Source organism: Schistocerca americana, chromosome X (genome assembly GCF_021461395.2).
Source record: "Schistocerca americana isolate TAMUIC-IGC-003095 chromosome X, iqSchAmer2.1, whole genome shotgun sequence".
Classification (NCBI taxonomy): domain Eukaryota; kingdom Metazoa; phylum Arthropoda; class Insecta; order Orthoptera; family Acrididae; genus Schistocerca; species Schistocerca americana.
Genome location: NC_060130.1, coordinates 748,606,640 through 748,634,061, shown reverse-complemented (window position 1 = coordinate 748,634,061; position 27,422 = coordinate 748,606,640). Strand labels below are relative to the sequence as shown.

At 42.0% G+C, this 27,422-nt stretch overlaps 1 protein-coding gene across 1 annotated transcript in view; it reads right to left on the bottom strand.

The window, feature by feature from the left end:
- Positions 1 to 27,422, bottom strand: part of LOC124554815 (ecdysone-induced protein 74EF) — an 893,955-nt gene that overhangs the window by 702,666 nt on the left and 163,867 nt on the right. The window lies entirely within an intron of this gene.

Genomic DNA, 27,422 nt, shown 5'->3' with positions numbered 1-27,422 from the left:
ACAACGCATCCTTCAGAAAGTAGGATCTGTGAAGCAATGATTCGTGGACAATAATATTCCTGAAGTAGACTAGCCTGTCCAGAGTCCTGACATGAACCCAGTAGAACATCTTTGGGATGAGTTAGAAAGATTTCGCTTTGTATCTCAGCGCCCAAGCTCATTTCCTTCTCTGGTTTCGGCTCTTATAGAAGAATGGGCTCCTATTCTTCCACAGACATGCAGACATATTATTGAAAGTGTCCCCAGCAGAGTTCAAGCAGTCATAAAGACGAAGCGTGGACACACCCCATCTTAATGTCCGTATACTTTTAATCAGATAGTCTATTAACAACATGCGATAAGCTAACACCGGCAATGCGGAGAGGCACCCGTCGTATACTTTTATGAGGCATTCGTTGGTGAACGGCTTAATTGATAAAGGAAATTACAGGGTTACACAGTTTAATTTAGCTGACTTGGCAAGAACACTTTCTTTCGTTTAGCTATATTTTTACTTGTATGTTTTTACTTGAAGAGATCTCGCATTACCGAGAAAGTCTAAAACCTAGCAGAAATACAACGTTCAGCTACTTATCTAACGTGACAGGCGTTCATACAGTGGACTATCGGAAGTAATCTTGATAGCTCCATCGAATCGCCGAGGTACTTCACTGTGAAACATCGGTGGCATTCGGCACGAGGAGGACTGTTCATGACAGTCCAAACGCGTTATAGCCTGTGTAGACATGTACAATACAACAGCGAAGGATGGCGTCGGTGATATTCGGCGGCGAGGTCGCTCCAGTCTCTTGTAAGGGTGGCCAGTGACGTTGGCACAAGTGTTGCCTCATACTTTCTGTCATCGACATATATTTCGTCTATTTATTTTTTCTGGTTCCTCGGTATCATTTGAGCCGAAGCTACCTGGAAATAGAACGAGTCACTGTATATGCAATTCACACAAAACTGATAAAAAAATACGTGTTAAAACAAGAGCTTCAAGTAGAAGTTTACTGCTAAGAGTCTGAGAGCATGCGTTCTGAGAAGTGTCATTCGACATATTACTTGCTCCCACATATGCCTCGCGAAATGACCACGACTTGAAAAACTGTAGGCATTAGAGCTCATATAGAGTCTTAATCGTCCGGTGTCCTTCCCAAACACCATTCGCGAAGGGAACAGGAAAGGGGAGACTAACAGTGATACAAGTACTCCATACCACACTCAGTAACATGGCTTCTGGAGTGTTGATATACATTTACATATACATCTGCATCTATACTCTGCAACCCATTCTGTGGTGTGTGGCTGAGGGTACTTTGTGTACCACTGTCACTTCTCCACTTTCCTGTTCCAGTCGCGAATGGTTCGCGGGAAGAATGATTGCCGGTAACCCTCCGAGTGGGCTCGAACCTCTCTAATTTCATCCTCATGGTCTTTCCGCGACATATATGTAGGAGGAAGCAATATGTCTGTAGTTTATCTAGGAACGTACACTCTCGGAACTTTAACAGTAGACCACATCGTGATGCAGATAGCCATCTTGCAGCATCTGCCACTGTAGATGGTTGAGCATCTCCGTGACGCTTTCGTGCACACTAGATGAACCTGCAACGAAAAGCGCTGCTCTTTTTTGGACCTTTTCTATTTCTTCTATCAATCCTTTCTGGTACGGATACCATACAGCCGAGCAGTATCCAAGTACTGGTCGAACGAGGGTCTTTTAAACTACCTCTTTTGTTGACCGATTATATTTCTTGAGGATTCTCCGAATGAATCTGTCTGGCATATGTCTTTCCTGCGATTAGTTTTATGTGGTCGTTCCAGTTTAAATCACTCCGTACACATACTCATAGATACTGCATGAAATTAACTGTTTCCAGTGATTGTTCTGCAATTGTGTGATAGTATAACAAAAGGGCTTCCTGTCTACGTATATGCAGTAAGTTACGCTGAAGGTCAGTTGCCTCTCCAGTCAAGCATCGGCCCTCTGAAGCGCTTCCTGCATTTCGTACAGTTTTCTAGCGTCGCGACTTCTCTGTGCACATCAGAATCATCCGCAAAAGCCTCATGGAACTTCCAGCGTTGTCTATGTCATTTATATTCAGTGCATCCGAGGAGCAATGGTCAATATTCAGGGGTATGACAGGAATGATCATTCGAAGTTGTTGATCTTCGATACTGTGAAACAAACCTCTTTTTACTGCAAGCGCTTTGCTTTCCATATTTTGAAAGGAGGAAGTATGGACCAAAACAAGCAAAAATTTTCCTAGTAAACAAGGGCTCTAAAGTGCATACCTCAAGTCTTAAGAGACATGGGCACTTCTGGAAAAAATTGTGTCACAGTAACGTAGATGAAAAAGGGGTCGTAGCTCTTAAGGCAGGGATGACGAAGATTTCGGCTTGCGGACGATGCCCGGACCCGAATGCCAAATCGCTCAGCCTTGCTTCACATTTCCCCCACCACCAAGCGACGCTGCGCTGTCTGAGCGCGAGGAGGGGGAACAGGGGAAAACAGCGAACGCGCCTCATTTAAACGGTAGTGTAGTCGTGCAGCATGAGACTTGGTTTTCTGTTTCACATTTCTCAACAACACAGATCACAAACAAAACACGTTTTTTGTATTAATTAATTATTTTTGGCGTGCTGAAAATATAATTTTTATCTGGTACAAACCGTCGGCATACGAACAGACGCAGAAAATTTCACAGAGTGTTGCACTCAAACAGCCACGTAATCGTGACTTATTTAGTTTCATAATCGATGAAGCTCTTTCACACAAATATGTGGATCGAAATATTGTCGCACTTTCGCAACTTCATTATGCAGACATGGGAAATCTACCTGAGAAAAGCAATGTAGACGTTCTGGACCGCATTAATGTATAAAGATTTGTAATTGAAACTGGAATTACCCTGCAGGTCAGTCAGTTACATCTGCACATGCACAGGAGCGCTTTCACTGAAATGGCAAAAGGTCTCTAAAACAACTCGAAAATAGATGTAAGACTGACAGTGTGATCAAAACCTTCATAAAACTATCGTTGTAATTCTTGCAACGTCACAATGAATTCTTCAAACCTAGTATTTTCCTTAAAGCCAGTGAGCTTGGAGGACTGGATTGCCTTTGTCAGAACAGGTCCCTTCTACAACAAGATTTTCTTTTTAATGTGTCCCCATCACAATAGAAATAAGTTAACTTGCCGTGTCTTACTGTGGACAAAGTACAGTAAAGTCCACTTAAAATACGAAGTCTGCAATCTATTTCGGATGTTCTAATTTTCGTTCCTGCAATCATTTTTCCTTTATAAATTCAACAATAGCGAGATTTAAATCGACAAATTGTTCCAGGCATGCCCCTTGACTTAACCAACGCACTTTGCTGTAATAAAGAAGTCTCTACACTCTTCGCTCATTTCCATTAAAAACTGTTGCAACTGAAAATAGAATAATGGGGGCGACTTCAGAAATTTTACTATTTGTACCACCAGTTTCTTCAAGTGCTCCATGCCTGCAAATTTAGCACCAAGTGTTTCTTGACATGCAGAACAATGAATCCCGTCTGTCAATCGTTGTGATTTTTTGCTCTTTCGTTGTCATCTAAAAATTTAAATTTTTTCTGCATGGTACTGTAATGCAGTTTCGTAGCAAATAAGTAGTACCCGTCGCTTATGTGAATTTAGAATTATCATCCCTCTCATCTGTCATTCCTATTCACTTTAAAGGATTGTGATGACAGATCGCTAGACTGCCTATTTTTGTGCAAACAGCCACTGGACTTATGAACGTCCTTCATACCACTAACAACAGCGCTGACACCACCGTTCTGCCGAACTCAGAGAGATGTGCCGACCGCAAAATGCCGCACCTCATTGCTAAACGAAATGTCGCGCAGTACGGGAACTTCCGAGAAAGACCGAGCAAAGCTGAGTGGCAGTTCGGGCCTTGGCCCGCACACGGACCGCATATGCTGCACACGTGAAATTTGGCACACCGTGGCCGGCCATGTCTTAAGGTATATACTTAACTTACGTTTACTGGATTTTTTGTTTTTGTTTTGGTTCATACTAACACGTCTCAAAATACGGAAAGGAAAGAGCTTGCAATAGAAGAGATTTGTTTCACACTGTCGAAGATGAATTGGTGTTCACAACTTTTAAGGTATGCGTTTTAGACCCCATGTTCACTAGACTTTTTTTCTTCTAATGATAGTTTGTATCATATCCCTGAATATTGACCATTCCTCCTGGGACACCCTGTATATTGTGAAAATAATGCACCTGTAACAGTCCCTTGGGGGTTTTACGTCTGAAGATTTCCCTCCATTGAAAATGTAAATGTGGATGAAGAAATTTGCAGTAGTTAACGAATGCAAGTAACAGTTACATAGAATAAGAGGAGTGTGCCACAAGGGAGACTTTCAACTTCAACTGAATCTTGGATTTACCATTCACATTTAACCATTCTACTGGAACCATACTGGAAATGGTAAGTGTAGAGTAGTGCGCACCTTTCTTTGTGTTTCTCTGCCTTTTGTTCGGTAAGTGAATATGCACTTTCTTCTGAAAAAATTCCACATAACCTGGAATGGAATATATTTACAGGGATGACAAAAGCAGAAGTCCGAGACACTTACGGTCGCAGGTTCGAATCCTGCCTCGGGCATGGATGTGATATCCTTAGGTTAGTTAGGTTTAAGTAGTTCTAAGTTCTACGAGTAGTGGACTGATGACCTCCGATGTTAAGTATGTAAGTAGGCTGTTTAGGTTTTTATGTGGGTGACGTCAGGTAGCGCTCTGTATGAAAATCACTGGCTGTGCTGTGTGTAGTCTGTGGCTGGTTGGCATTGTTGGAATATTCACCATTGTACTGTTGGGCAGTTGGAGGTGAGCCGCCAGCAGTGGTGGATGTGGGGAGAGAGATGGCGGAGTTTTGAGAGCGGATGATCTGGACGTGTGTCCATCAGAGACAGTAAATTTGTAAGACTGGATGGCATATACAGGGTGTTACAAAAAGGTACGGCCAAACTTTCAGGAAACATTCCTCACACGCAAATAAAGAAAAGATGTTATGTGGACATGTGTCCGGAAACGCTTAATTTCCATGTTAGAGCTCATTTTAGTTTCTTCAGTATGTACTGTACTTCCTCGATTCACCGCCAGTTGGCCCAATTGAAGAAAGGTAATGTTGACTTAGGTGCTCGTGTTGACATGCGACTCATTGCTCTACAGTACTAGCATCAAACACATCAGTACGTAGCATCAACAGGTTAGTGTTCATCACGAACGTGGTTTTGCAGTCAGTGCAATGTTTACAAATGCGGAGTTGGCAGATGCCCATTTGATGTATGGATTAGCACGGGCCAATAGCCGTGGCGCGGTACGTTTGTATCGAGACAGATTTACAGAACGAAGGTGTCCCGACAGGAAGACGTTCGAAGCAATTGATCGGCGTCTTAGGGAGCACGGAACATTCCAGCCTATGACTCGCAACTGGGGAAGACCTAGAACGACGAGGACACCTGTAATGGACGAGGCAATTCTTTGTGCAGTTGACGATAACCCTAATGTCAGCGTCAGAGAAGTTGCTGCTGTACAAGGTAACGTTGACCACGTCACTGTATGGAGAATGCTACGGGAGAACCAGTTGTTTCCGTACCATGTACAGCGTGTGCAGGCACTATCAGCAGCTGATTGGCCTCCACGGGTACACTTCTGCGAATGGTTCATCCAACAATGTGTCAATCCTCATTTCAGTGCAAATGTTCTCTTTACGGATGAGGCTTCATTCCAACGTGATCAAATTGTAAATTTTCACGATCAACATGTGTGGGCTGACGAGAATCCGCACGCAATTATGCAATCACGTCATCAACTCAGATTTTCTGTGAACGTTTGGGCAGCCATTGTTGGTGATGTCTTGATTGGGCCCCATGTTCTTCCACCTACGCTCAATGGAGCACGTAATCATGATTTCATACGGGATACTCTACCTGTGCTGCTAGAACATGTGCCTTTACAATTACGACACAACATGTGGCTCATGCACGATGGAGCTCCTGCACATTTCAGTCGAAGTGTTCTCAACAATAGATTCGGTGACCGATGGATTGGTAGAGGCGGACCAATTCCATGGCCTCCACGCTCTCCTGACCTCAACCCTTTTGACTTTCATTTATGGGGGCATTTGAAAGCTCTTGTCTACGCAACCCCGGTACCAAATGTAGAGACTCTTCGTGCTCGTATTGTGGACGGCTGTGATACAATACGCCATTCTCCAGGGCTGTATCAGTGCATCAGGGATACCATGCGACGGAGGGTGGATGCATGTATCCTCGCTAACGGATGACATTTTGAACATTTCCTGTAACAAAGTGTTTGAAGCCACGCTGATACGTTCCGTTGCTGTGTGTTTCCATTCCATGATTAATATGGTTTGAAGAGAAGTAATAAAATGAGCTCTAACATGGAAAGTAAGCGTTTCCGGACACATGCCCACATAACATATTTGCTTTCTTTGTGTGTGAGGAATGTTTCCTGAAAGTTTGGCCGTACCTTTTTGTAACACCCTGTATATTATGACTTTTGAACACTATTAAGGTAAATACATCGTTTGTTCTCTATCAAAATCTTTCATTTGCTAAGTTAGCCGATCAGTAGTTAGTGCCTTCCGTAGTTTGAATCTTTTATTTAGCTGGCAGTATTGGCGCTCGCTGTATTGCGGTAGTTCGACTAACGAAGATTTTTTTGAGGTAAATGATTCATTAAAGGTATAGGTTATTGTTAGCCAGGGCCATTCTTTTGTAGGGATTTTTGAAAGTCAGATTGCGTTGCGATAAAAATATTGTTTGTCAGTTTAGTGTTGATCAAAATAAGTAAAGGGAGAAATGTCTGAATACGTTCAGTTTTGCTCAGCTGTTTGAAAATTAAATAATGTAAGACGTTTACCACCACTGTCATTCTTAATTTTTCTAAGGGGACGTTTCAAGCCCCATGGTGCTCAGAGCCATTTGAACCATTTTTCCGAGACACTTAAATAGCAATCTACTCGAAGTTCGCTAACGGATACCCCAGATCCTTGTGATCTCCACTTGTTTCTTCATGAAAACACAGAATTGTTCCAAAGCCGCCAGTAATTAGGTAAGCGCGCTCTCGCTTCTGACAGGTCGGTTATATCAAATATGAGCGGGCACACGGTGTTGGTTAACAGAGTGACTGGAGCAAATGTGCTGGAGTCCAGAAGCAGAGATCCTTCGAGCTGGTGCTGGAGGTTGTTTCCATTGGGCCGCAGAGGCCGGGGCCTCGACGAGACCTTGATGCGCGCGCCGCTCACCTCTGCCACCGCCAAATCTGGCACCTCGTGGCGACTACCAGCCATAAAACACCAACACTCACTGCGAAAAAATGTTTCATAATATGGAAATAGCAAAAGGCAGCTTTGTCGCTATAAACTGCTAAGTATTATGGGCCTGTCACGCTAAATGATTATGTCCTTCGGAGCCAGAAAATAGGTCACCGAGATATAGCTCAGGAAAACGTAGCTAACGGTGATTTAAAATTGTAATTCCATCTATGGTCATCATCCGAAAGGTATGAAACGAGGCAAATTCTTTTTTAATCACTATTCTGCTTGGCGGTGATTGAGTGACCTAATTTTTTTTCCCATTCAAGCCAAATTTGCAAGTACACTACAGAAAGCAGTACAGTTTTGTTGATGAGTGGGATACCCAGTCGGAAGAAGTAACTGGTCAAGCACTGAAGAAAAATATCACGTTCGAACAGCAAATCTAATTTCAGTTGCAGTCGCTTCCCATTGAAGACTAGTTTTCGCAAAACTTTACCAACCTCAAAATTTAGTGCTTAATTCAAGCTTGATGAACTGATGGAAGGAATTATGAAGAACTGCAGTTCACAAGGCTTTTTTAGGGAAAGGGAAATGCCTGCGTGGTCTGGAATGGGCAATCGTCAGGAGGATTGGGATACTGGTCATTTTACGGGTAGAGAAATTTCAAGTTAATGTTTTTTATTACTTCCATATAAGAGCATTTCGTACTTTATTGTAGAGTTTCGCTACACATACTGTGTCTCGTAGCTAGAGTAAAAGATTACTAATGTTTAATGCGGAAGAATCGAAGATCACCTTCAGACGAGATGACACCGTTGAGGACGCGGAATAACACCAGCCAACGATGATTGGCGTTCATCAGTTTTCGGCGATGTTCGTACATCCATTGTTTCCACTGGGACTCTGCAAAACTTTCCCGTCTTACAGTAACGGCAGTGGGAAACTAGTTTCGTGTGGATAAGGCACCAATGAACGCTGCTAAACTAACTGTCTAGTGTTTTAGATTTTATGTAGTATCCATATTTTTTTATTTGTCGGGATACTGGCACAATACTTCGCTAATGCCCATTGACGTTTGGCTTAGTGTATTCGAGACGAGATGAAACAACTGAACAATTATTACTGCCTATCGACCAGAAGATGACAGCTTTATACGGTTGAGACCGAGAATACAAGTAGTACTGTGTCATGAAATAAATAAAAATTTGATTTAATAAATAATCACGGGTGTTTTTGTATGGTTGTGGTGTTGTACATCACAAAACACGTCTGTTAGGGGCTCGAGAAAATAAGCTACAAAACGAGACTGAAAGCGTCCTAGCGTCGCAGCTAGAACGAAGTCATGCCTCTGAGCCTTCAAGCAATGGCTATCTCTGAAAGAGAAAATAGATGGAGACATTAATGTTCATACAAGAATAAAGGTCATGAAAGAAAACGGCACTTTTTTCTGAGAAATGCATTACATTCGATTATGTTCATAGACTGCTTAGACCACTAGTTGATGGAAAATATATATAATTACTGCGTCGTTCATTTATTGCCCGTACGGCTGGGAACGAAAAAAGAGACGGGATAGATAAGAGAGAAGGATGTGTTAGGAGGGAGAGGTGGAGGCGAGAGAATTGCTGGCAACCGTACAGCTCTCTCAGGAAAGAATCTGTGACATCTTACGGGCATTGCATGCGGTGGAGCGCCCATTGAACGCTCGTGAAAGGCAAATGAAAACTTTTATCCTAAACGCAATTTTAAAAATCACTCCAAGGTTTTATGTGCATGCATATAAAATATACACACTTGTAAAAACAGATGGGTCTTTTGAAAATAAATGCTTTGTATCTAATTCTTCTTCGTTGACGTATCTATCTTTTGACAGGTTTCAACTGTACGTTCTCCATCGTGTCCTGTTGTGAGCATTTTACATCACGTGTTCATGTGTTTATCCTCTTCTAACGTCGTCCATTATTCTGATTCTGTTCCTACAGCTTCCTCTCATCTTCTACCTTTTCCTCTACAATTCTTTGCAGGAGATAATTCCTGCGCAGTCTGTTACAGACAAGACTTTTTCCTCTTTCTGATCACTTCCAATCCTCTTTCTTCTCTATTTTATTCATTCCTAAGCTTGTCAGTTCACTTAACGTTAAGACTTCTTCTCCACACCTACACTTCAAAACTTTTTAATGTCTTTCTTCTTTCTTTTTAACTGTCCATGATCCACTGCTGTGTAACACTGCACTCCAGACATGAAATTTAGCAGATCTTATCCTCAGCTCATTTGGAATTCTTCTAAATGTTAGTAACTGCTTCACCTTTTGAAATGTTCTTTTTTCATAGGTATCCTGCACCTTATTTCTTCTACATAGCTTCCGTTCCATGTCATTAAACTTCCAGGGTACACAAAGGATTTTGCTTGTTCTTTCTTTTTCAATCTAAGAATATGTTTACTGGAGCTTCAAAAAAAAAAGGTTCAAATGGCTCTGAGCACTATGGGACTCAACTGCTGTGGTCAAAAGTCCCCTAGAACTTAGAACTACTTAAACCTAACTAACCTAAGGACATCACACACATCCATGCCCGAGGCAGGATTCGAACCTGCGACCCTAGCGGTCGTGCGGTTCCAGACTGTAGCGCCTTTAACCGCTCGGCCACTCCGGCCGGCTTACTGGAGCTTCCTTCTTAGTTATACTCATCACTTTTATCTTTCTTAGCTTTATCTTCATCCCATACTCCTCGCCCCGTCTTGCAAAACTCCTCAACATCTCCTGTAGCTCCTCTTCTGATTCCGCCAGCACTGCTTTGAATTTAACGAGTAGTCGAAATTTGTCTCAAGTTTCTAACATAATTCACCGTAGAGGATACAGTCACTTGAAATCTGATGGATCTTTTTCAAACGCCCTGTATTCTAGTGGTACCCTTATATTGTTGAATTCAACTTCCCTTCAACGGTGCGTGTGAGATCTTTTGACTTTAAATGCATATTGGATCACGCACAGTTCCTCTGCAGCCTGCGCTCTACGGAGGTAGAGTGGAACTCTACGTTCAATTCCTGAAGTTTTCGTCTCCAGACGAAGTAGTCTACTGTTCCGAAAGGCCCATTAGTGTTCCTCACCAGGGTACCGTACTTCAGTCGGTAACAACGAAACTGTAATAGCATACGCGTTTCTCTTGACGGGTTATTCATTGTCACGATAAAATCAGCTATAGCTATAAAAAAGTATTTATTTCTAAAAAGGAAATCACTGCCTGGTTTCGGGACATATGTCCCATTTCAGGTTCCTATTAAAATGTGAATCCACAAAGGATGCATTACTAAGGTTAAAATAGGTTAAAAGGACCGTTGTTCTCCGCGGCGTAGAGGTTTTCTGGAAGACCTAGTATTGAAGAAGATATTCTCTTGCATGCCATGTACCAGGCACACTTTATTTTAACCTTAGTTACACATTCTTTATGCACGTACATTTTAATATGCACCTGAAGATGGGACATATGACCTGAAACTGGAGAGGGCTTTCCCTTTCGGAAATAAATAATTTTTATAACTGTAGCGGATTTTATCATTGATAATCTAATAGGATAACTTCGTTGTTCGTCTTTGTCCGTTTGTTAGACACCTTTTTCTCAGGAATGGGTGGATGTATCAAGCTGACATTTTTGTCAAATACTGAAGGCTACGGTTCCTTGACCGTGTAAAAAATTTAAACTTTTAAGTCAATGCAGTCAAAAGATACGGCCATTTATGTCACAAAGTTTGACACTGGCAAACTCACTCACCAAGACCTGTATATGAACTATCTATATCCATAATTAAGTTTGTATGGAACCGTGAGAGTGCGAGTCGTAGTCACACTTATTCGGTTTTTCCCCTGCTCTGGTGTATTCAGTCCTGTTTCCTGGAAAAGCCACGTTTACGGCTTTCCTCGAGGCAATGTAGCGGTCTAAAGACATCGATTTTTCTGTGCTCCGCAACGGCAGGCGTTTGTGAATAAAGTAAATGAGCTGTTCACCCTATGCTCGTCCACATTATGCCTCCTCCAACGTGTAGTTCTCTATATCGGTCACGTGTTTACAGTGCGGCATTGGTGCAGTTCCCTTTCACGATATAGGAGCCACGCTTTTGAGCGCGCAGGTGGCTGGAGTGAGAGCTAAAGTGAAGCGGGAAGGCAGACAGCAAGAGTACCCGTGACACGGTTAGCTCGGCGGGGCCGGCCTTAGGTATTGACTGTGACACACTTGTGGTGCGAACTTGACCCACTGCCATAGCCCACGCGCATCACATCTCCGGCTGGCGCCCCTCCTTTCCCCCACCGCGCCCGCGTCAGCACACGCAATCATCCGCCGCCTGCCACCCACAGCACACGTATGAATTTGCACCACGTCTGTTTCACTGCTCCACCTCGTAAAATGATGACACGTGTCGGCCGCTACTCTTCTTAACAACGTAAGATTTCAATTTACTCAATAAAGAAATTATACGCTATTCACCACTGGTACGAAGTAATAACAGTACGTCGGGTATTATATCTGGTTAGTCGACATGAAGCGGCTATTCTTTGTCCTTCTGCACCGTATCTCGCAATTTAAAAGGTTGTTTTTCGATGAAGTTACAGATTCACACAACACTGCATCAGAAAACAAGAAGTACAGTAATTTTTAATCTGTTAAACCATTCATTTCGTTTTGCGAATGAGTATGACATTTTTTAAAAACTGGGAAAGTTCAAGTAGGACTCGCGCAGTAATGGTACCGTGTGAACTTAATTACCAATACAGATACTTCATCAACAGGCTTTGAAGAGTAAGTTTCCGAGTATCAAAGTATGTCACATAAATGGCCGTACCTTTTAAATGCATTAACATATAACTTAAGTTTAAATTTTTTACACCGCCACGGGATCGTAGACTTTAGGATTTGACATAAATTTCAACTTGATATCTTTATCCCTTCTCGAGAAAAAGAAGTCTTAAGGGGGTTAGGACGTCAAAAATTTAAAAAAATTCAATTTTTCAAAAATATGCCTGTTTTGTAGCGCACATCTTCCTGAATAGTTTGGTGTATAAAACATATGTATTTGAGACATTATGAGGCACGTTATTTGGTCTTAAGTGTAACAAGATGCAGTGCCACACCCTTTTGCAGAGCATTCTTCTGTCATACGCAAGTGTATTTCGCTCTGTAGAGTTCGAATGTTTATATTTGCCATCAAATCTATATTCAGGGACCTTGCAAGTGAAAACTGATTGAAGAAATGTCTTCATGGCCCTACCCAAAACCCAAATGAAAATTTTAACCAATGTTTATGGGAAAGATTGCCAAAAACCATTTTTGTGGGAAGAGATGCACATGCTATTCGTGTTTTGATGCAGTTTCATGTTTTAATGATGGTGTGCAAAGCAGGAAATATGTTTTAGACAAAATGGGAATCAATCGCGGAGTGAACTGCATCAAAGCTGCGTATGCGATAGACAGAGAGCGTGTAGTGAAAGCTGATAAATCATTTTTGGAGGTGATAAAATGAAGAAGAGTGCATCATAGGGATGTGAAAAGGAACAAAACTGATTTAGAAAATGAAAAATAACCTGCTTATGGTGCTGGAGAGTTCTAAAAGAATGCCAAATACAAGCAGAAACTTTAAGGACCATTTTCCGCAAAACACAGATTTCTGTACTTAGGTACATGTAACGTCCAAAATAAATATCCTCTTACGTTCAAACTGGTATGCTTATTAAACACAAACTCCTTAATGCAAAACTCTAGAATTTTCCAAATCCGTTAAAACTGTGGTAAAAATTGAGGTAAATGACTATAAAATTTGAGTTTTTTCTAAATATTAAGTTTAAAATATAACAGTTAATTCATTTTTTCTAAATTAAATAAATTCTAGACTTTCATACACCTGTAAGTATGGTTTGTATGTTACACAAAAATCATCGAAGAATCTCTCTCACTTATGTAGAAAAGTGTACCTATAGCAACAAATGCAGCCAATAGTAAGTGAGAAAATGATGAAATTTCACATGTAAAAAAAATATTTTGTATGTTTTTGAACTTACGCTGCTATTAGTGTAAATCCTGAATTCTCCCTGGTCATACTGACAAATTTTTATGAATTTATTTGTAAAAGTATAGACAGTGGAAATTAAAATGTCCTATGGTGCCTCTCCTGCTCCAAGTCGGCCCGTTTGACATCCTACCCCTCTTAACAGACGGTCAAGTAGATAGACGGACAAAAAAAGGTAAAACACGTTTTCTTTGTGATACAATTACAAATTAACAATTTTCAGATATTTTGCTTTACTTGTGCCGTGAAACCTTGCTTTTTGGCAAATTTCATGAGTCTAGGTCAACGGGAAGTACCCCATAAATTTTGATGAGAGTGTTTGGGACTGTCAGAATTTGTGATATAAATGGCCGTATGTTTTGATTACAATGATACAGAAGCTTAACTTTTTTTTTGCTCTCCAAGGAACTCTTGATCTCAGTATTTGACATGAATTTCAACTTGATACCTCTACATGTTCCGGAGAAAAACGCATCTTTACAGATGGAGAGACAGGCGGACAACAAAATGATTCTATTAAGGATTCAGTTGTTACCGATTTAGGTGGGGAACCCGTTTCTGTGATTTTATTATTGGAAACAGTAACAAGACCCTTTCCGCAGAAAAGCACCGGATTGCAGTTATCGGTTTTGTGCACCATAAATGCTACAATGTGGTATCCAGTGAACGCCACCGTTTCTCTCTTTTATTTAGCGCGGGGGTTGCTGGTCTCGGACAAAGATAAGATATGTGGTAAGGTACACTCCACTATGATGTGACAAATGACTGGGGAGGTAAGTTACTTAACTTCAGTGCTCGAAGACCCTAATAACGACGTTGCGTACATAGAAGAGTTTCTCGCAGCTCAAAGTCAAGAATGTGGAAAATGAGATCCTGCCGTTTAAACTTTAAATAACTTTTAATACATCAAATATGTTACTAATCGCCGGCCGGTGTGGCCGAGCAGTTCTAGGCGCTACAGTCTGGAACCGCGCGACCGCTACGGTCGCAGGTTCGAATCCGGCCTCGGGCATGGGTGTGTGTGAAGTCCTTAGGTTAGCTAGGTTTAGGTAGTTCTAAGTTCTAGGGGACTGATGACCTCAGATGTTAAGTCCCATAGTGCTCAGAGCCATTTGAACCATTTGTTACTAATCTATTTTCACCAATATAAACAACACAAAGGGCACGTAGAACAATCATTGAGCTTTTGTATTTACATTAACTACCCAGATAAGATACTGACGTTGTCTTTTGCCAAATTGAACATGCAGAAGAATATCAGAAATTTCAATTATAAATACATTTTAATCTGGAATTTCTAATCAGACCTGCAAAATACTTATTCATTGAATTTATTTAATCGAGAGCTGCTTTGCTCCACCAAAGAAACTAATACAGCCCCAGATTAATGAAAAGAGTTGTTTCTGCCATGGTGGTAAACAAGGTTACAAAAATGTGGTGATTATTATTTTATGGGTCCCTAATAAGTATTCTCCTAAAACGGGATGTGATGGTGAATACTAAGCTCCTGGATGAAGAGTAGACAACACAACATCGTGTGCTTTAATGACACTTAAAGCCAAATTGATAACTGACTGACAGACATGAAACTAATACTGGGCCTTCATTAACTCTGTTCCTTGACGATGCGAATTAAACTTCTGTACGTCGGGTTATATGTTAAATTTACTGTTGAAACATGGCTGACTATTAATTTACATCACAGAACGTAACAAATGCTACTATAATATTCGCTGCTCAGTAACACTTGAGCTATTAAGAAAAACTAACTACTGTTACAATAATCATTTATTTGTTCATTCATTGCCTTTCGCCTTGCGACAAGTTATGACTATGTAGAATGAATTTAGAGATTACGTCATTACAACCGTGGTGTATGTTTTTGTGGCCTTCTGATTTCGTAGTTAGTTAGCTAAGTATTCCATAAATTATTTGCACGATTTCTATCGAAACGATGCGAAACGGGGCTACATGCACAGGTTGGTTATAATTAAACTTTCGCTGCTTGAGCCGGTGTAAATGGAAAACTATTTACTGTGTGGTACCCAGCTCCATAGGAATGATGTTCAGACTGTGTTTTGCAGGATTTGCGTTGTTAGTAGTGTCAGTGTCATGACTTGCCATTAGGCGGCTGTGCTGATACGGCGACGTAGGGTTGAAACACAAGCATCAGCGTGCATTACATTTTCAGACAGTCAACATGGGTCTGGACAAGGTGAGCACGGCTTTAATTTTAAAGCTGTTTTATCAAAACAACAGCAACAGTGCTGTTGCTCTCACGCGACCTTCGACGCATTGAAGGAACACGGAGAGGTTTTCTTTCCGTACGGGATTGAAGATCACGATTTGGAAGTTCGAATTAGATGACGATTTGGGAATTGCTACTGGAAGAGGCCGACGTCAAATTGCGCCACAAATTGTTGACACAGTTACTGTTGCCATGGCTGAGAATTCTGGACGCAATGTGCCATCTACAAGCTGTGTACGAGCTGTTTCACAACAGCGGAACATTCCGTGGTTCACCATTCGGAAAGTGCTACTAACAATTATGAAATGTTAACCAGGCTGTTGCGGATGTAGATGATCGTCACACTGAGAAACATTTGTAACCTGGAACGCAAACACGGTACGCAATTAACAAATAATCTCTCATGTGGAAATTAAAATATTTTTCTTTCAATGATTAATTCGTTATTTCCCTTTCTCATATCGTTACAGATGGTTCCGCAATGTTACATTGTCCTACCCTCGCTCGTTTACCTGGGGAATCCTTCGAGAAACGAAAGCTTAATGATAATCAGACTGTACCTGAGATGTTTGAGAATGCATAATGTCCATTTACAGAGAATACTGCAATGGAAAAATTTAACAGCGCAATAATGAATCTCTAACGTCATTAATGAAAAATACCTAAATTAAATGACAACTTTGTCTGGAGACTTGAGGGGTCGGCTGGAATGGGTACTGGTGTTGCTGTGTCATATTTTGAGATTCAGAAGCAATCAAGAGTGCGCGAAGACCGCTGCGAGCATAGCTCATGCAGGGATTAGCCCTGTTGGCGTGTCTCTCTAAACTCTTCGGCCTTGGCAGGCTGGTGCACCACGGCTGTTATTTCTGCCGAGTGCGAGTATGTCGGTCGTCGGTATTTTGGTCCGGGTGAAAGAATATTGCAAGTAATGGACTAAGGGAACTCAAGCAATGGCTTAGGTTATGGGACACGCCCACCTACCTCTTTACGGGGATCTCGCTGCAGGAAGTTTGGATGAATAAACAGTACTGTGGACCTTAGAGACCCAGCTTCTTCTACCATTTATCACTTTAGTATTAGAAGATAGGTTAGGGGAGCTGTAAGAACTGAAACAAGATTAAAGGATGTACAGGGTGAATCATGTAAGACTTGCACTGAAAATGTTGCGGAAATGGAAAGCGCTATTGATGTGCGGTTTTCGTGGAATGGATAGGTAGTCAGGGGCTCTTATTGTTAGGCAATACAAAGATCGTAATAAAACTTATGCAAATGTGTTTTTTGTGCAATCATGCACTTTTTAATGGAACAATGTCTGTTGACATTAGCAGACTAAAAGTAGAGTACATTAGAATGTTAGTGGCGTTTGTTCCAGGATTCTAGTGCGAGTCGTTTACGAGATATTGTATTTTGAAAAGTTTACACTCCAACACTTGTTCGTGCCAGTCAACCTACGTAGTTACTGGGTACAATGTTGTTATGTTTGCTTACAGCGTGTATGTGTGTTTCTTGAGTGCAATGAGACTTGCTATTCAGTTAGTTGTGATAGACCTTGCAATAGTTCGTGAGTGGACGATAGGATTTCCCAATGCAGAAAAAGCCGACATGCTCATGGTGTGTGAAGAGTGTAGGAAGAAAGCAGTTCGTCCTTGTATGGTGTTCAAATGGTTCAAATGGCTCTGAGCACTATGGGACTCAACTGCTGTGGTCATCAGTCCCCTAGAACTTAGAACTACTTAAACCCAACTAACCTAAGGACATCACACACATCCATGCCCGAGGCAGGATTCGAACCTGCGACCGTAGCAGTCGCACGGTTCCGAACTGCGCGCCAAGAACCGCGAGACCACCGCGGCCGGCAAGTATGGTGTATGTGGCAAGATATCCCAATAGACGTCAACCATCTCGGCAATTATTTATCAACCTCTTCAACCAGATATGTGAAAATGGTAGTGTAACACATAGAAAACGTAACAGAAGGAAATAGGTGACTACAGAAGAGGGGGAACTTAATGTTCTCACTGCTGTTGCAGTTGATCCGCACGTTAGCTCCCGCTCAATAGCACGAGGGCGTGGCATGAGTGGGGCAAGTGTACTAAGCATTCTACATCGACATAGATTCCATCTTTATCACATCTTTCCTAATCAGGAGCTGCATGGAAACGATTATGAGAATCGTGTTAACTTCTGTACATGAGCATTAAGACAGGATACTACAGATGTATCTTGTTTAGTGATGAAGCCACATGTACCTATCATGGCCAGATAAATTGTCGAAACATACACTATAGGTCTGTTGACAATATCCGTCGGCTTCGTCAGCCGGAACGTCAGCGTCCATCGAGTCTAAAAGTGTGTTGTGGGATAGTGAACCGTCAGCTAATAGGCCCGTTTCTCATAGACGGAAGACTGAACGCGCACAAGTATTGCAGCCTCCTAATAGACCATCTTCCACAATTGCTAGAAGACGTTGCTCCGCAGACTAGGAGGAACCTGTATTAACAACATAATGGCTGTTCAGCTCATAGTGCACGAAGTGCGACAGCATGTCTTCACGAATTATTTCCAGATCGTTGGACTGAATTCAGAGGACCTGTAGGCTCTATCATGGTCGGCCCGTTCACCGGGTTTGACGCCTGTAGACATTTTTCTGTGGGGAAAGCTGACAGATGCTGTCAACAAGGACATACCAACTACACACGATGATATGCAGCGACGTATGACTACAGCGTGCTCCGACAACTTTGCTTAAATGCTAGCATGTGTGCAGCAGTCGCTCCATACCAGACTGGAAAAGTGTATTGTCGCTGCCGGTGGTCATTTTGAACACAACCTGTCATGGTCGGTTGTCCCGATACTGGTCAGAATACACATAATTAGCGTATGCACTCGTGTTGTTCTTTAGTGAGTGCTACCGCAGGTATTGTACAAGTGTCGGTGTGGGAACTTTCCAAAATACATCTTGTAAACGACTCTCACTTGAATCCTGAAACAAACACCACTGACGCTCTAACTTATCCTAATTTTAATTTGTTAGTGTCAATAGGTTCCATTTAAAAAACATGTACGCTTCCACAAAAATACACTTTCTAAGAATTATTACACTCTGTTGATTGGCCAACAATATGAGCCCCTGACTACCAGTCGATTCTGTGATGTGCTGACATCAATAGCGCTTTCTATTACCGCAGTATCTGCGGTGCAAGCTTTTGGTTTTCACCCTGATTAGTAGGATTATCAATCGTCTACGAAAAACCCGAAGAGCAAAGAGATTTAAAATCACAACATATATTTCACTACAGAGTAACAAGCCTGAAAGATATTCTGATGAAAGCTTTTTTGTAAATAAGATTTTGGGCATTGACGGGATCTCAAACAGAATTGTGATGCTTGTTTTGAAAATAAACAAAAATGTAAATCATTCTGGTCTATTTACTAGCAACGTTTTCAAATTCTGATGACAAAGTAGAATACCTCTCTACAAGATGTTGAAGTAGTACTAAAACTAAAGAAAGGTCTTCAATAGGAAATTTTCTGTGTGATAGTAGAAATGACACATCGTGCATCAGTACAATATGGTGAAAGGAACAACATGATTGTTCTCAACTCGTTCTTAAGGAAGAAAACAAATAGAAAATGACCTTTGCAAGGAGTAAAGAGAACTAAAATGAGAATTACAGTATTTTATCCCATATAACAAGGAAATTATAAAAGAGGTGATAACATTCAACCGTTTAGGGAGTCAGTGAATGTTAAACACCAAGATGTCGGGTGTCCAGAAACACCTGTTCAGCCACTGAAATTTTCTGATCATAAACTTGTAACATAAAAGGTAAAAACTTGTAGAAAGCTAGAAATCATAGAACGGAGTACTGAGTAAAAATTATCAATTTACCTAGGATTTATAAACGTTAAGAAAGCTTCTCACACAATCTGTACAAAAAAAAAAAAAACCTTGATAAAGAAGACAGATTCAATCAATGCCAGTATACTGAATGAAATACACATTAGTTAATGATAATGCTTAATGAAAACCACCTCAGCTATATTATTACACATTTATTGTGTTACAACCAGTCTCGATCGTTGAATATTATCAGGCTGCCAAGTTGTGGGCGTAGGACGCCGTGAAGTGTGGCACCCAACACGTGTGCCTTAACCATAATTTTAATCCGATTACATTCATTACACTACTCGAGTCCCTTTCTTATCTTATTAACTCACTGCTCACGTGTGTGAAGTGTGGTAGATTTTGTAACATGTAAAGTCTGTTGATGTAACAGAGTCGCTTTGCTCCCATTGTGTGATCAACATATATTGGTACATGTCCGGAGTCTTCGCGACTTTGACGCCATGTTTTCTACCGCAGCCAGAAACTGCACGAAAACAATTGTGGTACTTTATATAGCTTCTATGTGAATGCGTACCAGATAGTACCTAACAAAGCAATTAGCGATGAAGCTATTTGTGGCCCATCAGGATAAAATTCATTACTACAGATCAGTATCTTATTTGAACATGAGACTCCCTACAACACACTTTCTCGGAACTTTACTTCCGTGTGCCGTTTCTACCATAGCCGCTGAAAGGTGCGTGATGATGCAGGATTAAGATAAACATTCCCTCCCTCCACCCCATTCCCCTCACCATCCATCGCAATGCAGTGACCAGCTTTTAATTCCTGTTCATTCCTTCACCATGCGACACAGTTTCGTTTGACGGACTGCAGGTGCTTCTGCAAAGAAATAAACAGGGTACTAGCAGTAAACGGCAGCCTGGGTGGCTGACTAGTGGGATAAGGATATCATGTAGAACAAAGTGGGAATTATACCAAAATTTTAGAAAAAGTCACAACAGAGCTATAGTAGCCCATTACAGACAGTATTTTAAGGTGCTTAAAATGTTATTAGGAAAGCAAAGAGTATGTGCAACACAAATAAGATAGCTAATTCACAGGATAAAATTAAAATACTGTGGTCAGTCGTGAAGGAAGTGTCTGGTCAGCAGCACAAGGGTAACGATATAAAATCAGTTCGTAGTAAAAATGCTTCTGTTACTCATAAGTCAGATGTATGTTTTTAAAAATAATTTTCTGAGCATTGCTGGTGAGTAAAATAAAAACTTTGTTTCCTCAGGGAATCATATATCTCTCTCTCGGAAAATACCTTTCCGAGACTGGTGTCTGAAATACTCCTCTGTGATGCAGTCCAAGAGGCCAATCTCAGAATCCGTTCCCTATGGACCGGAACTGCATCACTGTAAAATTAAATTTGAAGAGTTCTTCCTGTTACGAAATTCTAAATTTGGTAATGAGATGTTGCCCTCTTTGTTAACTGATTCACTTGTGCTGGATGTATTTAATATTCTCAGGGATCAATAAAGGGACTGTTTAGTTTTGTTAAATATTTTCGTGGCCTAGACACTTACCGCTTGACCGAAATCTTCGTTGTACACGGGGAGTTAGATTCATTAAAGCAGGCATGGGTAACCTTTGGGTACCCGCAGGCTTGATTCACACAAGACAGAGAACCACATCGTCACGTAATGGGACAGCAGCACTCGTAGCGCAGAAAGTCAAAACGTTAGCGTCTGTGATATTGCCTATAGAATAACGCAACGATATGAATGGCGCCCCTTAACCGACAAGCCACGCCAACAAATTATGTTTAAAAATACGCGTTTTTGACAGTATTCCCATTTTATATTCACCACATCTTCAGACGTTTACATTTATTTACTCGTCGTGAACGTTGTTTCTTTACTTACGACGTTTTATAAAAGGTGTCTTCTAAACGCCATTAGTAAAGAAACAACGTAAATGAATGTAAACATCTGAAGGTCGGATGCCAGGCATCTTGAAATGTCATCAAGGAAAAATTAACTCCTATAAAAGCAATTAGTTGCAGCTAATTCATTATAAATGACATTCAGTTTCAATAGTTGCAGTGTTCTAATACATCCCGGGTGGAGTAGGTAAAATGCGAGCACTTGACTACGTTACGCGAATTTTTCCGCGGGTCGGATTAAAAGCAATCGCTGACCGCAACCGGCCTGCGGGCCGTCGCTTGCCCACCCGTGCTATAAAGAATCGGATTTGGAGGTTTTTCTGGTTGATGCTGAGCACACCAGCTAAAAAAAAAGTTACCCGCAAGAGAAATCCTGCTAATATTGTGGAACACCGCCTCTAGTCCTCAAAACAGCCTTAGTTCGAGGATGTGAAATGGTCACCAGTTTCTTCAGGTATGCCATGTCCAACTGAAGCCACTCGTTGGCGATTAGATCCCGTAGAGCTGCCAAATTGTGGATACGTTGACTGACACTTTTCACCCACTGTTATAAACAGTCCCAGACTTTCACCATGGGATTGTCCGCCCCCGGTAGCTGAGTGGTCAGCGCGACAGACTGTCAATCCAGAGGGCCCGGGTTCGATTCCCAGCTGGGTCGAACTGGGTGTTGTCCTAATCATCATCATTTCATCCCCATCGACGCGCAAGTCGTTGAAGTGGCGTCAAATCGAAAGACTTGCACCAGGCGAACGGTCTACCCGTCGGGAGGCCCTCGTCACACGACATTATTACCATGGGATTAAGGTCAGATGGCTTAGCGGGTCAGAGTTGCGATAGTACACCTTAATTTTTGTCAAATCGGGAATGTATGAGTGCAGGCTTGTGAACAATACTCTCGTGATCTTGGAAGACAGGAGTGTCCACACCATACTCGTCGTGAAGACGTAGGAAAATGGTGGCACTTGGTCATCGAGAATGGTAAAATAAACGTCCTTGTTCATGTTTACGTCAAGCTGAATGAATGGGCCCAAGTCATGGTACGAAAATCATCCCCAGAACATCACAGAATCACTTTCGGTCTGAACTACACAGTCCACATGCTGCAGCGTAACATGTCCTTGAGCCATCGGTCCACTCGACGCCATAGATCATTTGAAAATAGGCAGGATCTTAATGCGCTATTTCCATACCATGGACAGGCACATACACAGCATGTCACTACCAGGACTAGTGTCGGCTGGGGAGGGTCGTATAACCGCCTGGTACCAGTTTTATGCCTACAACGTTCCGAATCAACCAGGTTTCTGAAATTACCTGGCAGATTAAAACTGTGTGCCTGACCGGGACCCGAACCTTGCGCCGTTATCTTTCTCAGGCAAGTGCCTGATCTATTCAAACAGGACCCACGATCTGCCCACAAAACTTAGCTGCTGACAGTATCTCATCTCCTACCTTCCAAACTTCCGTGCGTTCTCCTGCGGGACTATCACACCGGAAAAGAAGAGGACCATTGTGGACAGATGGATTAGCTGTAGCTGGGGGCCGGGGGGGGGGGGGGTCTTTCCAGAATGAACTTTCTCTCTGTAGCGGCGTGTGCACTGGTTTTAAACTTGGTGGTAGATTAAAATTGTGTCCCTTACTGAAACTCGAACCTGGGGCGTTTGCCTTGCGATGGGAAGTGCTCTATTGAGTGAGATATTCGCCTGCCCTACAGTTTGGAAAGTAGGATAAGGGGTACTTGCGAAAGTATAGCTGTGAGGAAGGGTCAGCCTATAGATCCCTTGCTCACGAAAGGCAAAGGTCCCATCAAGTTCGAGTCCCGGTCAGCATACAGTTTTAATCTGCCAGAAAGTTTCAAATCAGCACACATTCCGCAGCAGAGTGAAAATTTATTCTTGAAACCAAGGCGCTCCTTCAAGGGTGTGACCAATGCAGGGTATAACGGATATAAGAGCAAATATTTTTGTATGTGGTACCTTAAGGCGTACGCACATCACAGTGTTGGTAGTTTTTTCCTCTGTGTCCAACAGTCTTCCCGGAAACAAGTCATATAGTTTGCTACCTGATGTCTTCTGCACGGTCGTTACTGCACAACTAAGTGGACTACACCTGTCAGTACAGCCTTACCATTTCGCGGGGGCGTGAACTAGGTCGCGTCCGTAATGGAATACTACACGTGCACCACAGGTAGCTAGAAAGAATCTGCAGCCAGACCAAATATTGGATTCGCTGGCTATAAAAATGCAGATCAAACAAAATAAAATCATTTCGTGCCCATACGTCCACACTTCGGTGCCTGACCTGCTATCCAGGGAAAACAAACAGTAATGGCTTCCTTTTGTACTTGGAGGTACAAACCAACCTAAAAACACAAAACTTGCAATAACAATAATTATTGGCCTGCAAATGACGTAAATACTGGTGTAATGTTAAGTACACCGACCTCAGTCACCAGTAAAAATATCTGTACTTACCCCATTACACCCTCTGTTTTGACCGGTGAGCGCTGCTAATTACATATACAACATTTTCACAAATGCTAACTTCTTCAGATTATGGGTGCAGAGAGAGAACACAAGTATCTTTCGATGAGGCTTCTCTATCTCTGAGAGCCTCATGCTTGCATTAGTAGTTTTCTCTGTTCCGAACGTTAGATAGCTGCAGTGCCCAGCCTCACAAACGGCCGTGTAATTATGATGCATGTTTTATTTGTGACACAGGTGCACAGTATTTGAGAGGTTTTGCTCGCATTTTTTGTACGAGAGAGAGAGAGAGAGAGAGAGAGAGAGAGAGAGAGAGAGAGAGATAACTACACCGGGTCAGCAGTTGCGACAGTAGTCATATGTAATTTCTCGGTCTGACAATAAAATTAGTGCTTTCCAGATAAGTAAACGCACTTGCTCCTCGATGTACTCCCGAGTGAGGTCAGCAAAATGTGTCCAAGTTTTTGTAATGAGTAGATTCCATTCTTGAAGTGGTATTCAGGATGATACGTAAAACAGCCACCTTCAATCCTAAATGTCTTTGAACCACAACTTTCTATAGATATGGCAACAGCAAAAAGTCAAAGGTTGTGTAATATAGTGAATAAGCTGGATATTCGGACAATTCGTACTTCTCATCCCTCGCTTTTCATTACCGAAGTGTGTTTGTGAGAATAAGGATGAACTTTTCTTTCCTCGCATAAATTTTCATCCGGTTTCTCCACAAACTTTGCTTGAGATTCACCACTTAGTAATTTTTAATACTATTTAATTAAAAATGTAAATGTCGTATGGCGTTGTTGACTGGAAATCTCACAGGGTAGGTTCAGCTGCCTGTCGGAAAGGGTGTTTTTCCTCCGCGCATATTGGCCGCTATTATTGCGGGTATGTGAGTTTTGTCGTATGTGTATTAGTGGAGTGTAGGTGAGTATAATACATATGTGTACAGTGTAGTATTGTATCTTTGTTGTGTGATGGTGACGAGAAAAGAGAGAGAATGAAACTCGACGCCTGCATGTAGCCTGGTCCTCACGAGTAGCGTCTTGGCGGCTGCCAAGCTTAATGTCCCCATCCGACGGACGGATCACCATCAACCTCACTCCATTAGACACTACAGAGAGGCTTCGAATTTAATCCAGGGCATTGACGCAAAGACTAGTGATCAGGAACTCTCCTCCGGTTTCAGGCCAAATACTGGCAGCGAAAATTTGATTCACAATCCGAGCCGTGTGCCACTGCACAGGCGTGGGTTAGCCACATCGGCTACATTGGTTCCAAGTTATTTCTCCATGTACAATGTAATGCACTAATTTTTTCTATAATTTTATGCCTTCAGCACTTGCCTATAACTTTAATCACCGACCTTCCAACAACATATTGTGCATTTCCTGATATTTTCGTTTGTACCACACAAGCGGCTTGTAGTCAAATTTCATGCTTATGGAATATCGTCTCAGTTATGTGTCTGGATTCGTGATTTCCTATCAGAGAGGTCACAGTTCGTAGTAATTGACGGAAAGTCGTTGAGTAAAGCAGAAGTGATTTCTGGTTTTTCCCAAGGTAGTGTTACAGGCCCTCTGCTGTTCTTTATCTATATAAACTATTTAGGAAACAATCTGGGCAGCCGTCTTAGGTTGTTTGCTGACGATGCTGACGTCATTGTCGAGTAAAGTCGTCAGAAGATAAAAAAAAATAGCAAAACGATTTAGAAAATATATCTGAATGGCGTTAAAATTGGCATTTGACCCTAAATAATGAAAAGTGTGAGGTCATCCACATGAGTGCTAAAAGGAATCCGCTAAACTTCGGTTACACGATAAATCAGTCTAATCTAAAGGCCGTAAATTCAACTAAATGCTTAGGGATTACAATTACAAACAAGGAACTTCCTAGCAAATTAAAACTGTGTGCCGGTCCGAGACTCGAATTCGGGACCTTTGTGTTTCGCATACTAGACGAGTGTAACCCCAAAAGTTGGTGTGGTAGAGCAGTTATGGTGTACGAGTACATGGGGACAGTGTTTGCGCAGCAATCGCTGACACAGTGTAACTGAGGCAGAATAAGAGGAACCAGCCCGCATTCGCCGAGGCAGATGGAAAACCGCCTTAAAAACCGGCTGGCCGGCACACCGGACCTCGGTACTAATCCGCCAGGTAGGTTCGTGCCGGGGACCGGCTCGCCTTCCCGCTCGGGAAGCAGCGCGATAGACCGCACGGCTAGTCGGGCGGGCCTGGAGACCCATCTTAAGCCCCTGTGAAACTCTGTCAGATGCTAACTACGCTGTCTCGCATGAGTACGCGGTATCTCAGTGTCATTCAGAGTGATCACGTAGCATCAAATGCTGTTCGCACCTCTTCTATATCCCACCATGGCTGGTAACAACACTCAACACGAACAATCGTAATGCGATTTAGTGGGCGTTCTACCTGTCACAGAGAATTACAACTCTAATCATTCACATACCTCCCAATGGAGTCTACATTTACGAACTTTAACATCCGACCATGTCTTTTCGGCATTCAACTTTTTTCTTTGGAAGGGCACATAGCTGCTCTTGACTTTCGGTAGAGTGATACTCAGAGTGGAACCAAATCTGATAAGCTACAGTTTTCTGCAATTAAACTTAAGATATTCTTGATACTGATAGAAGCTATTTTCGGTAATCTGCTGAGACTTGCAACGTATTGACGTTGGCATGGAATTTAGTTACGGCCGGCAGACAAATGCATGATTTCTATAGATTCAACAAATTGTTGAAAGCGATAATATTTTTTGAGATGAATAAATAGAATGTACATAGTTCTCGAGATACTGACAGCAACCACCTATACTGACGGAAATGGGAAGTGTGAGACTCTATAGTCGGTATTTATCAAAATTTGTGGCAACTTCGATTACATAACGGGTATTAAATCATGAAAGTTCATTTCATTCGGAATTGATGCCCATCATTAACACCAGTACGAGATGTGATCCCCACGGGCGCAAATACGCTATCTTATTCATCGTGGCATGGAATTTCTTGCCATGCGTGAAACACATCCTGTGCCAGTTCATGACGTTTGCTGGCTGGCGGATCGGATGAAAGTATGTGTTTACCATGGCATCCCAGGAATGCCCTATGGGTGACAAATCAGGAGACAGAGTGGACCAGCATCTATACATTCCTCAAGGCAATTGCAGCGTGAACCTAACGTTATCCTGCTAGAATATGCCGGTTGGTATCATGATCATGAAGGGTATGACAACAGAGATTACAATTTTAACCTCATACTGGCAGGTATTCAGTTTCACTTCAACAATTACCAAATCATTCCAATTGTCGTATCCAATAGCTCCGCACAAGATGATTCCAGATGTTGGACAAATATGGCTGTAGAGAATCGTTGCTACACATGGTCTGTTACCAGGTCGTCTGCGGATACATTGGTGTCGGTCTGATCGCCACCAACAGAAGTGAAACTCATCGCTGATTACCACTGAACAGCGCCCAATGTCCGAGTTGACGCCGACTACACCATGCAAGTCTCT